This window comes from Lemur catta, chromosome 11 (genome assembly GCF_020740605.2).
Source record: "Lemur catta isolate mLemCat1 chromosome 11, mLemCat1.pri, whole genome shotgun sequence".
Taxonomy (NCBI): domain Eukaryota; kingdom Metazoa; phylum Chordata; class Mammalia; order Primates; family Lemuridae; genus Lemur; species Lemur catta.
The window spans coordinates 16,516,489-16,528,791 of NC_059138.1; positions in this window are offsets into that span (position 1 = coordinate 16,516,489).

Genomic DNA, 12,303 nt, shown 5'->3' on the forward strand with positions numbered 1-12,303 from the left:
GCACGTGCTCCTCTCTTCCCGCTTCATTCACGGAGCCCTTTCTCCGCAGTCGTGCGTTGGCAGTGTCTGAGGTCTCTGTTGGAAAGCTAGTAATGTTGAAGTTCAACTCTATGCGCGCTAGGACATGAGGGTGTGCATAGTGAAATAGAAGCCATAGTTCTTGTCCTTATGATTTAATAAAGAGAAACTACCAGAGGATATCTGAGAGCTGATTTGCAAGTAATTTACATTCCCCCTCCCCCAGATGATAAACCATGTCCTTGGGGAGGAAAAACTGGCAGTGGTCTGACAATCCAAACAGAAAGAGAGAAAAAAAAACTGCTGTCAGATTGACACTGTATCTGAAAGCCTCTGAAAAGCTATTAGCATCCCATAAATAATTGCATTAGTCAAGTGACCTGCATTGGTAATTACTTTAATTTTGTTGCATAGATTCTCTTTGCAGTTTTATAAGATACTCTTCCAGATTACAAAGCATGATTTTATGCTAGTGTGATTTTATGTGACCTAAATCCCATAGCCTTAAGCTCCGCAAAGTAGACACTCTATAGAAAAGCAGAATGAAAATTATAGTAACTATTATTGCCATAGTCATGACAATAGAGATCCTTGCAAGGAAGTTGCCCTCATCTCCCTGGCCTTACAGGGCCTTTTCTCCACGCTCCAATGACAGTAGTTGCAAATACAAAATGATCCTGTCAATGGCTGTCAGGGGAGAAGGAGAAAAAATCCTTATGGACACCATCCATTGACTATTATCTTTCTCAGTGCTTGAGGGACTGTTTAAACTGACATAAAGCTTTCAGAATTACCTTCCTTCATTATCTTGCTAGTCATAAATGTAAAGGACACAGTGAAAGTATCTCTTTCTGCCTGGCTCATCTTGCTTCTTGCTTATTTTTTCCAGTAGGTAGAGATTCCTCCAAGGGATTTTTCCCCACCCTCACCCCCACAGGGCCTGGCTTTAGCCAATTGACATGCAGAAGAAGGGGGCAGAAAGTGTAAAAATGCAAATACAGCATGTTTACTTTTTCTCAATAACTTAATCAGCATTTCTAGCAAAGCAAGCTTTGCCAGTGTCAATCTATTGAGCAGAGTTAGTTAGGATGTGTCAAAGAACAATTTTCAAAAAGTTAAAAACAGGATTCTCATACCAAAAAATAGAATGAAACATGTGAAAGATTCTATTCAACTCATTAATTAATGAAGAAACCAGTACAATGGTAACAGGGTATTTAGAGTCCATAAAGAAAGATATTCTGAAATAAGTTTGCCAACTTAGAGAAAAAACTTGTTAATGCCCTATAAGACAATAAAACTATAGCCTTTGGGGTTATATTGTCTAAGTATTTTGTCTCTTTTCACCTTCACATATACCCTCCGTCTATCCGCATTCCAATAGATGAGAGCCTAGAGAAGTTAAATAACTGGCCAAAAGCCAAGTGATGGTGCTGAAACCCAAACCTAGAATGACCACTCCATAGTCTACCTTCAACTACCACATTTGCAGGTGAAAAAATGTGAAGCAAGATAAAGCTACCCAATAAGAGGTCTCAGAAGAAAAAACATATTGGTCAAGATTCTTAAGTATAAATTAAAGAATTCACTCAGAGAATAATGTTTTCATATGGAATCATGGCATATCAAAATCAGAAAGAATTTTAAACCCCATCTTAACCCAACTCTTTCTTTTACAGAAGAAACTGATGGCCCTCAAGGGGCAATGACTTGCCCCAAATTGCCTAGCTTGTTAGTGGCACAGCAGGCATTAGAGTCTAGACCTCTTGTTGACTAATCCTTGCTCTTGCTAGTTCACCAAAATGCTCATTAGGCTGGACTTTTACAATAGAATCTCTACTTTAGTATTCTGGGCATCAAAACAGAAGACATTGTCTCTATAAAACAAGTTATTTTACCAGGTAGAAATAGGCAGAGGGAGAGGAGGTAAGGTGACAGAATGTTGTGTCTAAACTCTTCTCATTAGTACAAAAACATCAATAATCACTTCCATTTATTCATTGCTTGCTGTAAGCCAGGCCCATGCTAAGTGCTGTATACATATGTCATTTAATTATTCCAACTCCCCTCTAAAATAGGAATTGATATCCCCACTTTTCAAAAGAGAAGAATGAGGCTCAAAGATGTGAAGTTGCCCAGTCACACAATTTGTGTCTAAACCAACACCCCGACTCAGGTCTTCCTGGATCCAAAGCTCCTGAACTTAACCATTAATATTCAACTTTTCCCAAAAGTATAAATTAGTTTCCTAGGAACTCACTGTGAGGCACAGAGAGCCTGGCCCTGGTGAGATACTGAAAATGGTACTGTGTGTGTGCGTGTGTGTGTGTGTGTGTGTGTGTGTGTGTGTGTTGGGGCAGGCAGTAAGACCCCAGGTTTCTGGGGCCAGGGAAGTGGAGTGGGGTGGGCAAAGGTGGGGGGATGTGATTGTTCAGGAGGGCAGGATCTTCAGTGATAGCCTTGGATCCTTACCACCTCGGAGGAGAGGAAGGAGAAAGTAGGATAGTGACACCATGGCACAGAGAACTCCTCTCTCAAGAGGGCATCCAGGATAGGCAGTTATGAGGGGGGCACCAAAGGGGTAAAGAGCTTGAGTTTTAAAGAGGGTGCTAACTACCAGCTTCAGTTTCATGGTAGCTTTGCCTCAGTGCTATTACTATCACCCCTAACTTTTCTGTGTGCAACTGAGGTGTTCCCCCAATTTGGAGCCAGCACGTTACCTCCTTAAGAATGGAAAGGAAAGGCAGGATGAGCCCTCTGTTGCCTATATTTGGAAAGAGTACTTTCCCAGGAGTGTGGACCTTGGGCAAGGCAAAGAATGAGTGTCCCCCTCCCCTTCACATCCCTGCATTCCCTCCCCAATTCTGTGCAAGGAAAAACTGTGCTTCTTAGGCATGTTGACATGGCAGCACTGATGGTGATTTTTTTACAGACACTATAATTTTTATAGGACACCAAGAAATGGGTAGAGAAGATAGGCAAGGCAGTAGGAGGAACCACTGGTATAACAATAACAATTAGAACACAACCAAACTGATGTTTATGAGTAATCACTGTGTGCCAGACAACTTTCTAAGTGCTTTACATATGTTAATTCATTTAATCCCTACAGGAACCCCATAAGAGAGTGATTAATATTACTATTCCCATATTGTAGACGAGAAAAAATAGGCCTAGAAAGGTCATGGAACCCCTCAACTCACTTTATCAAATAGTAACAAAGCTAGAACTCAAATAGAGTTTGGTTTCCCAGCCTACATGCTTAATCAAAACACTGTACTTCAACTCAACTGCTTTAGTAAAACTTTATGGGGGAGAACCTTAAATTTGAGATAATTTGATAAATCAATTTCTTGTCCTTTTATGTTCTTTTATCCCTTTCTATGAAGAAGGGATGATTCTTCATAGGGAAGGAAGCTTATTATCTAATAAAAGCCTAGTGGATATATAGACATTAAGCAAATAATTACACCAATAACCATTTAGTTTTCATTGTCATAAGGGCTAAGGAGGGAAAATATAGAACCTGGGGTCTTGACCCAATATGGCAGGGAGGGGTCCTTTAAAATGGTGGACAAGCACTTTGAGTTTCATGATGATTATAAAGAAAGTTGAGAAAAGACAGAACAATAAATGAGGAATTAATTTGTTACCTTCACAGAAATCAACTGTATTCAGAATATGATTGTCATAATTGATTGAGCTAATAGAACCTGAAAAAGTCTAGGCAGGACTTGAATGAACCAAATAATATCTGTTCTAGCAGATGTATCAAAGGCATTTTAGGGGGTGCCCCGCTAATAGATAAGCCAGCTCAAATACTGGTGTTGAGATCAAAGATAAAAATTGCAGTCTAGGAAAAGATAATCTTAAAAGCTCAGAGACTAAGGCAAAAAAGACAAGCCAGTGAAGAATTGTTGCAAAGGAATTGCAAGCATCATGTTGTGAATAAAATCTGAACAGAGGACTAGACAGGGATTACTGAGAATTTCTAGCTCAGATTATTTTAGCAGACAGAAAACTGGATTTTATCAGGGAAGTCACAAAGACTTAAGATAAAAATGATGAAATTGATGACCAGAAGGGACTGTGTGAAATCTTTCGGATGCAGATACAAGGACTTGGGGACATTCAGAAGATCAAAGGAGACCAGAAGGAATTCAGGAAGCAATAGTCACAGGAGATGGTGGAAAGGAAGGTGAGCTTGGGAGACACAAGTTTTAATAACCAAAGCATCCCGATGGTACTGAATAACAAAAACAGAGGGAAGAGCAAATAGAAGACAGGTGAATGAGATGTGCAAGAAGAAATCCTACCTACCATAGCCCACACACTTTGAAAATAGCAACATGCTTCATCTAATTAAGAACAAGTGTGGAACTGTGCTGATTTGTGGAAAAGCAAATCACGCAGCCTCTGATGTAAACCCCACGTAATGCTCAAGTCACCATTATTACTGACTGGTTACACAACCTACAAGGCCTTACTACATAGAGGCATCTGTTTCAGGTGCTGGAGATAACAAAGAAAGTTAAAGTTTTGGTCTCTTTATTCAAGGGATTTGCATGATGTTTGGAGCAGAAGGATACAGACATCAAAAAAATAAGAGCACAGATAAATTCCACTGGACTGATCTGGAGTTAAGTCACAGGCCCTCAGGGAGTAAAATGCTTGAGTAAAATCTAGTCTCTAGGCTGTAAGTGCTGCAGTCCCTTTAAGAAGCCGTCCAGTGAGTTTCATTGCTGGCAGGTTGGCACCAGGTGGGGGTGGTGGAGAAAGACAAGGGAACCCAACCGAACTTACTAATTTTTATCTCCTGAAATTGGTTTTTACATTTTTATACCCCTGTCTCTTTTGTAATAGCCCTTAGGCCTAGAGAGGATAAATAAGGTTGGGTCAGGTGGAATCTAATAGTTTCAATCCTGGAGACAACTTTGCTATTTACTCAGTACTACTTCAATGGCTTTGGAAAGCAAAGCACGAGAATTAATAATGTTTTACATAAAAAGTCATGAAAAATATTTTTAGTTCTTTCCATGACATTTTTCTAAAGAAGTAAATCTTGGACTGTGGTTGATCACAAACTGTTGTTTAAGAAGAATCGGAGCAAAACAACTACCATCCGTGGATGGTAAAGATTTCACAATAGTCATGGTTACAGATGTAAAGGAAATTTGGTTATTTTTGTGACACATAATTTAGTACATGAAATTATTATTGATAATATATATATCAAGGCTTAATAGAACTTTAGGAATTTGACACAGTCTTGGGGCAGATACAAATAAGAGTGAATTAATATTTTAAGAAAACTGTTTTATCACATACTAAATTCCTTTTTAAATTCTCTTTATGAACTTTATTTCAATCTGCACAGACCGTCTACCAAACATACCTGAAACGTTCTGTTTTGTCCTAACTTTCCCATTTCCCAAATAACCAGTCATTCAGGACAAAAAAGTTCCACACAGGATCCTTTCTTAACAAAAATATATTCCCACACTTATTGCTTCTTTACATCTCTTTTTGTTACTCACAAGTTACTTTCTATTTTGTTTTTAATGAAATATTTGATGTAAGCCAATTAATTAGACCTCTTTTACATATTTTGGTAGGGAAACACTACATAAATATGGTCACACAAACACATAGACAATTTTAGGTGAAGTAAGGCAGAAAGTTACAGTTTGAAAGCTCAGAGCATCCCAGGGAAAAGTTGCACATAAAGTTTCCCTTAAGCTTTTCCATAAGTCAGAGGGAGAAAACCATAGGATCTTTTCCCAGTGGGGGTAATTGGGACGTACAAAAGGGGTGGGTAAATACTTTATCTCCCAGTGGGCAGAGAAGCTGTGGAATACATAGGGGGTTTGTATTTTACCTTCAGTCTGATGATGGGGGTGGGAGAGGGAAATAGAGGCCCTGAAAATTCAGGAAGACAGAGGACGTGGCTCCAGCGTTCTTACCTGTGCCAGAGAGTTAGTTACCTAAGGCTCGGCCATCCTGGTGTGTGGAGTTCAGTCTGTTCCGCAGCCTGATGTGACTGTCAGACTGAAGCAGTGTCAGAGGGGCGGTGGGTATGAAGGATGTCTGTCCAGGGAGGGGCAGCCAGTTCCGGAACGCAGGCGCAATCTTCCCATTTTAAGAAGAGGGCACTGGCTTTTCCAGTGCCCTTTTGTCAGAGGGGGCACGGTCCTGGCGGAGCCCATTTCCTGGGACATTTTACTCTAGGGACCCAGAGCTGTAGCAGAGGCAGGGCTCAGTTCCCATAGAAGGGTGTGGCCTTTTCATCTACTTGCCTGGGGCCTTTTAAGTGACTCTGGAAAAACTCCTTTACAGGGCAGCCACGATTTGAAAGATTTTTTCTGTTTCAGGGGGCTGTTGTCAGTCCCATTCTCTTTTTCCTTTGCCTCTCCACATCTTAGTTATTAAAGACCTTGACGGCCAGGTTTAGATTTTTTTTGTGGAGGGGTGGGGGGGTAGGGTGGGCTTTGAGGACCTTCATCTAATTTTTGGAGCTTGTGCCTGATGTCAGACTCAGACTGGAAGATAAAATGCATATTAAGGAGTAAAGTTCCCTCAGGGGTTCCTACTTGATAATCCCATAATGGGCCTGTTTTACGGATGGCAGCTGTCCCCACTGGCTCGGCAGGGTTATGTCTATGGATTTCATCCCCACGTATCTGGGCATTAAGCCAAACCCTCTCCTTCTCCTCGGGGGATAGAGGAAAGACTAGTGTAGAGGTCATGCTAGGTCAGATCATAAAATTGAGTTAAACAGAAGGGACACGCATCCGCATGATGCCTTCCACCCCAGCCACTTCCCTGAGCGGGTAGAAACCACTTGTGGTAGAGTCTGTGGCTCTCGGGGCTTGAGCAGGAGAGTAAGCAGTAGGAGGGCTGGGAATAAAGAGGGCAGGGAGCAGGTTGAGGGTTAGGCTGAGGGAGTTCTGGCTCAGGAGACCTAGTCGGGGGAGGGCTAAGATCGCAAGGGTCAGGATCTGAGGTTTCAAGTTGGTTTGGAGCAGAGGGAGAAGGAGAGGGGGAAGATCTGAGTCCCAGTCCAGTGTCTCTCTCTCTCTCTCAGATTGGTTCAGGAGGTTCCAGGTGGACAATTACCTTACCTTGGCTGAGCTAGAGCATTCTGCCTACGTTCTAGGATCAGAGAGAAGTTAGAGAGGGACCCCTGCACGGCTCGGGACTTCTCCCAGCCACCTCATCAGAGACGAGGGAGGTTACTTGGCTCTGAGGGACTCTTGGTCAACCGGGGAGATTGGCCTCTCTCAATTTAGTCAAAGATCCATGGAAACCTTACCCGTGACCCAAGGACCCAGAGGAAGGAAGGATTTGGGAGTTAGCCCAGGACGAGCTGCCGCTGCCTACTGCTTCCCGAGTTGCAAGCCTTTCCTGCTAGAGACCCAGAGGTCCTGTCCACCCAGTGTGCCCTCCCGGGTTTTGGCACCAAATGTTAGGTCTGGAGCCAAGAGACACACACAAAGCCTCATGTGTAGCAAAATGCTATTTTGGGCATCTGGGTACGGATGGGTGGAGGTGAAAAAGTGTCCACACTGAGGGAGGGGAATGCTTTAGGTTTTATAGAGGGTTTCTTAGCGGGGAGTGAGTACCTGGGCCAGAACGGCTGCTCCAATACATATATTTTTTTAAACAACCAATTTCTGGGACCCCTGGGTCAGTCTCATCCTGTAGAATTAAGGGAGGGAGGTAGTTCTGTCCTTATCAGTGGGAATAGGAATATAGGAATGCCTTTGTTGCCTGTGCTTTTGGTGTCACATTAAAAAAAAAATTGCCAAATCCAATACCATGGAACATTTATTTTCAGCTTTACTGAGATATAATTGACAAAAATTATATACATTTAAGGTGTAGCAATGTGATGCTTTGATATAACTATACATTGTGAATTTATCATTGTGATCTAGATAATTAACCCTCCTGCAGGGATTGGAGGGATGGGAGGAGAGGGACCGAGGGGAAGATCAGAGGGGAGGGGAGGAATGAAGAACTACTGCCTGTGTGATATTAAGCCACTCTTTTCCATTTCTCTGCCAGGAATGTGGAGGCAACCATACTCCTCCAGTCCATGTTGAGTCATTGGTAGACAGAAGAGTCTCCAAGTCCTATCAGGTTAGGGGCTTAAACACAGTCTGGTTGGTTTAAGACATGAGCCCAGTAAACCGTGGCTGTGCTGCCTGGGAGAAATAAAAGGAGAAGGCAGCTCGGGGTATCTGACTCCTCTTATGGGCAACAATAGTCAAATACAGCGGAGAAGTGTTCCCCCATCCGTGGCAGCTGGGGGGAGAGATGTTTCATTTGTGGAATCCGGCTCATGACGTAGGCCAACTCGTCTGGAAGGGAACCACTCGGGACTTGTAGAAGTTTCAGCACAAACATATCCTCCTCCCCACCTTAACACACCAAACAAGCTGTCCCTGGTTCCTGTGGAGTCCCATGGCTGCGCTCACTTTCTGTCGGGGATCCAGAAAGGGAGGTGTAATGACAAAGGACTGAGGTGGAGGGCAGCTGGAGCCTGGACAAAGTGAAAAAATTAGGAGTATCATCCATATAGTAATAGATGATAGCGGGTGGGAACTGGCACTTAGAAGGGAGTAGGGCTTGATAGTGTTGACAAATAGTGGGGCTATTTAACACCCCTTGCAGAAGGGCTTTCCAGTGATACCTGTCAACTGGGTGAGCATTATAAGTGGGAACAGAAAATGCAGTCTTTCCCCGGTCTTGCTTCATTGGAGGAATCGTGAAAAAACAATCTTTTAACTCAATTAAAATCAAAGGCAAATCTTAGAATCAATGACAGCTGGGGAAGAACGGGTTGTAGAGGGCCCATCAGGACTATAATAGCATTAAGAGCTCTTAGGTCCTGTAGTAAATGCCACTTATTCTTTTTAGTTATGAAAAATACAGGAGTGTTCCATGGGCTCAGGGAAGGTTCTATATGTCCCGCTTTAAGTTGGTCCTGGATGAGAGATTTTAAGTGTTTTAATTTATACTGCCTAATGGACCACTGCTCTATCAAGATGGACAAATTAGTCCATTGTAATGGTGTGAGTTGTATTGGATGCACCTGAGCAGTGGCCCCTAATGAAAAGGCTGGGTAGTTAGAGAAGATGCCATTGTTCTAGCAAACCTTGTCCCCATAAAGGGTACAGTAGGGGAAGGATGAGGGGTTAGAGTGTGGCCTCTTGTTGGTCAGGGCCTATATGTCAAAGGCGGCGGGTACTTTGTTTCCGAGTGGTCGAGACACCACCCACTCCACTAACACTAAGAGGATTCCTGAGAAGCCCCTCTTGTAGGCAATGTTGAAAAGTGGCTGGTTTACCAGGGGAGGAAGAGAGAGCCCCTTTGAGAGAGGGAGGAGGAGGAGGAGGAGGAGGGGGTGAAGGTAGCTGCTCCTCCTGTTGAGCTGCAGAAAGCCATGGTGGAAAGAATGGCTCAGGATGCGGGAATTTTACAGCAGGGAATGCCGGCTCCTCCACCGGAGCAGGTGGTGGAGGAGGGGGAGCAGGTTCCAATCAATGGAATAGAACCCGTAGGAACACGTCAGGGAATCAGTGCTGTTCACACCAGACTTCAGGCTCCATATAGTTAATACCAGCAAGGGGCACCGGAATCCCTTGCCTAAAATTTGTCTTAAAAAGCTTTTCTACTCGCTCCTAGGGTTCTAAACCTAACATGCTCTCATCTGGGAACCTGAGGCAATGTTGCCTTACTGCACAGAAGAGTTGCTGTAAGGCTTTTGGTGCAACAGAACACTGAGCAGCTTTTAAGAGCTGCTGCAAAGTACACAGATAGACTCGGTGATCTTTCGACAGTTCTTGCCCCATGTTAGAAATCCCCTCTTGAAAATACACGCGTAGGTCCCTTTGGCAAAGCAGCGGGCGGTACTGTCCCTTACAGTCCCCTTGTAGTCCTGAGGACAAAAACGGTCACTGGACGTGTGGATTCCTGAATCACATCAGGGTTACCACGTGTGTGGCTGCTTTTCTCTCCCGAGCTTGGTAGCGAAGAAACAGTGTTTCGAGAGAAGAGCAGAGAGGAAAGTCTGAAGGAGAAAATGGCCTCAGTTAAGTTCCTCACTGTGTTTTTTTCCAAGGACATGTGCAAAGGTTTGGGGCCCTTTGCTAATTTCTTTAACAACTTCCATACAGGTCAGCTGTTTTCAGCTGACTTTTGCACACAGCAAATAAGCAGCTTCAGGCAGGTGTTTTCACCTGATCCTTCATTCACCTTGATCATGTTCTTTCCATCCCTCCATCCTTTCTTCTAGGCCCAGCACCCACATGAACCCAGGGCTGGATTACATTAAGTAATAATTTATCACAACAAAGTTAATATGAAAGATGGCACCAATCTGGGACTGCCCAAGTAGTCTATTCTTTTAATCTTGCTCCTGTAGTCCTCTCTCAAAGGGATTATATCTTTGCCTGACTCATTGCTCCTCTACACATTTGAATTTACTAATTGGGCAAACCTAATCCACACCTAGGGCTACCTCAGATATTGAACGAATTTGAGTTTGGTGAACCTCTCTGTCATCTAACTGGACTTGAATTAAATCATTCTGTAAACTACACCCAGAATTCCATACCCGAGGAGTGAATCCTGGGCACACGTGTTATCAGAGTTACAGCACTTTCGACACCCGGCAGCTACCCCCATTGCTGATTCAATCTGTAAGACTATGCTTCCACCCTCACCCACTGCCTCCCAACGGCAACTATCAGAATTACAGACTTAGAGTCTTGCCTCAGATAGAAATAATCAATGTGCTACTTGTGGGATATTTTGTAAATTCAACCATTTCAAGGATGGCAACCATCACAGTTTAAAAAATTGCATGTCTAATTCCTAATTTTTTGCCATCTCAAAAATTACTCTTTATGTTAAAATTTTAAAAACAGATATGAATCATAATTTAAAATACAGAGGGATCTTCCCCCTGTCCAATCAGCTTATACTCATTCAAATAATGACTTAAACCTAGGAGAGAAAACTTCCAAATTTGATCCATATCTCTCTACCCAACCATTTCTCAAAGAAGATGCAAAATCTTCTTATTAGATATATCTTAAACACTATTTCATATTTTTGTTATGCTTGTTGTTAAAAAAAATTACACTAAAAAGACACAGCATTTTTCACCCTGGCAATAAACCTACACAGGCAGAGAATTAGATGTCAGAATCTTTAGTAGAAACCACATTATTTAGCTGATGAATTATTAGGAATTCGTGGAAGAGGAGAGGTAGGATTTAAAGTGAAAGCTGAATAACAATTAGGTTTTTGTGTCATTAAAATTCCACTTTCAGCTGCTACTAATTTTCTTTTGACCACAAAAGACATTAGCTTTTCTGAGTAAAAAGGGAGAAGATCTGTATTGTTTTACAACAGCACCCATCAAAGAGGCTGCCACTGTAGTAAGAGGTTGTCATTTGAATTATCTAGACAGGAATAAATGAGGAGAAAGGGAAAGACAGGGAAAGAAAAGAATGCACTGTGGTGCATATTAAGTCCCGAAAGCATGAGCAAACTCAGATGGGAAGCAGTCATACTGTTTCCAGAGGTAAAAAAGCAGATGAGGGACCAGGCACGGTGGCTTACACCAGTAATCCTAGCACTCTGGGAGACTGAGGCAGGAGGATCACTTGAGGTCAGGAGTTCAAGACCAGCCTGAGTAAGAGCGAGACCCCCATCTCTACTAAAAATAGAAAAAATTAGCCAGGCATGGTGGTGGTGTGGTGGCGAGTGCCTGTAGTCCCAGCTACTTGGGAGGCTGAGGCAGGAGGATCGTTTGAGCCTGGGAATTTGAGGTTGCTGTGAGCTAAGTTGACTCTATGGCACTCTGGCCTGGGCAACAGAGCAAGACTCTGTCTCAAAAAAACAAACAAAAAAAACAGATCAGAGAGGACTAGAAGAAAGAGCAGAGGCAAGCATCTTGACCCAGGGGTAGAGAGCACTGCACACCAATGAGGGTATGGGCCAGGCATTATCAAGAAAAAGAGCAAGTGCTTTGAAAGGGAAGGTTGGGGATGTCATGTAAGATCAAAGACAATTCCACTTAACTTCAAATGATGTTGTGGCTATTGGCTTTAAGCCTGTAACAAATTTCCATCATTGAGATATTGGTTGGTATTTGGAACTTGGGGATTATGAGGTTCAGGAAACAGTATCCCAAAATATGGAAATTTGGTGTATTGCCTATTTTACACTGAAGCGATTTGAGAAAACCGCAGAAGCAAGAAAGTCACTCTC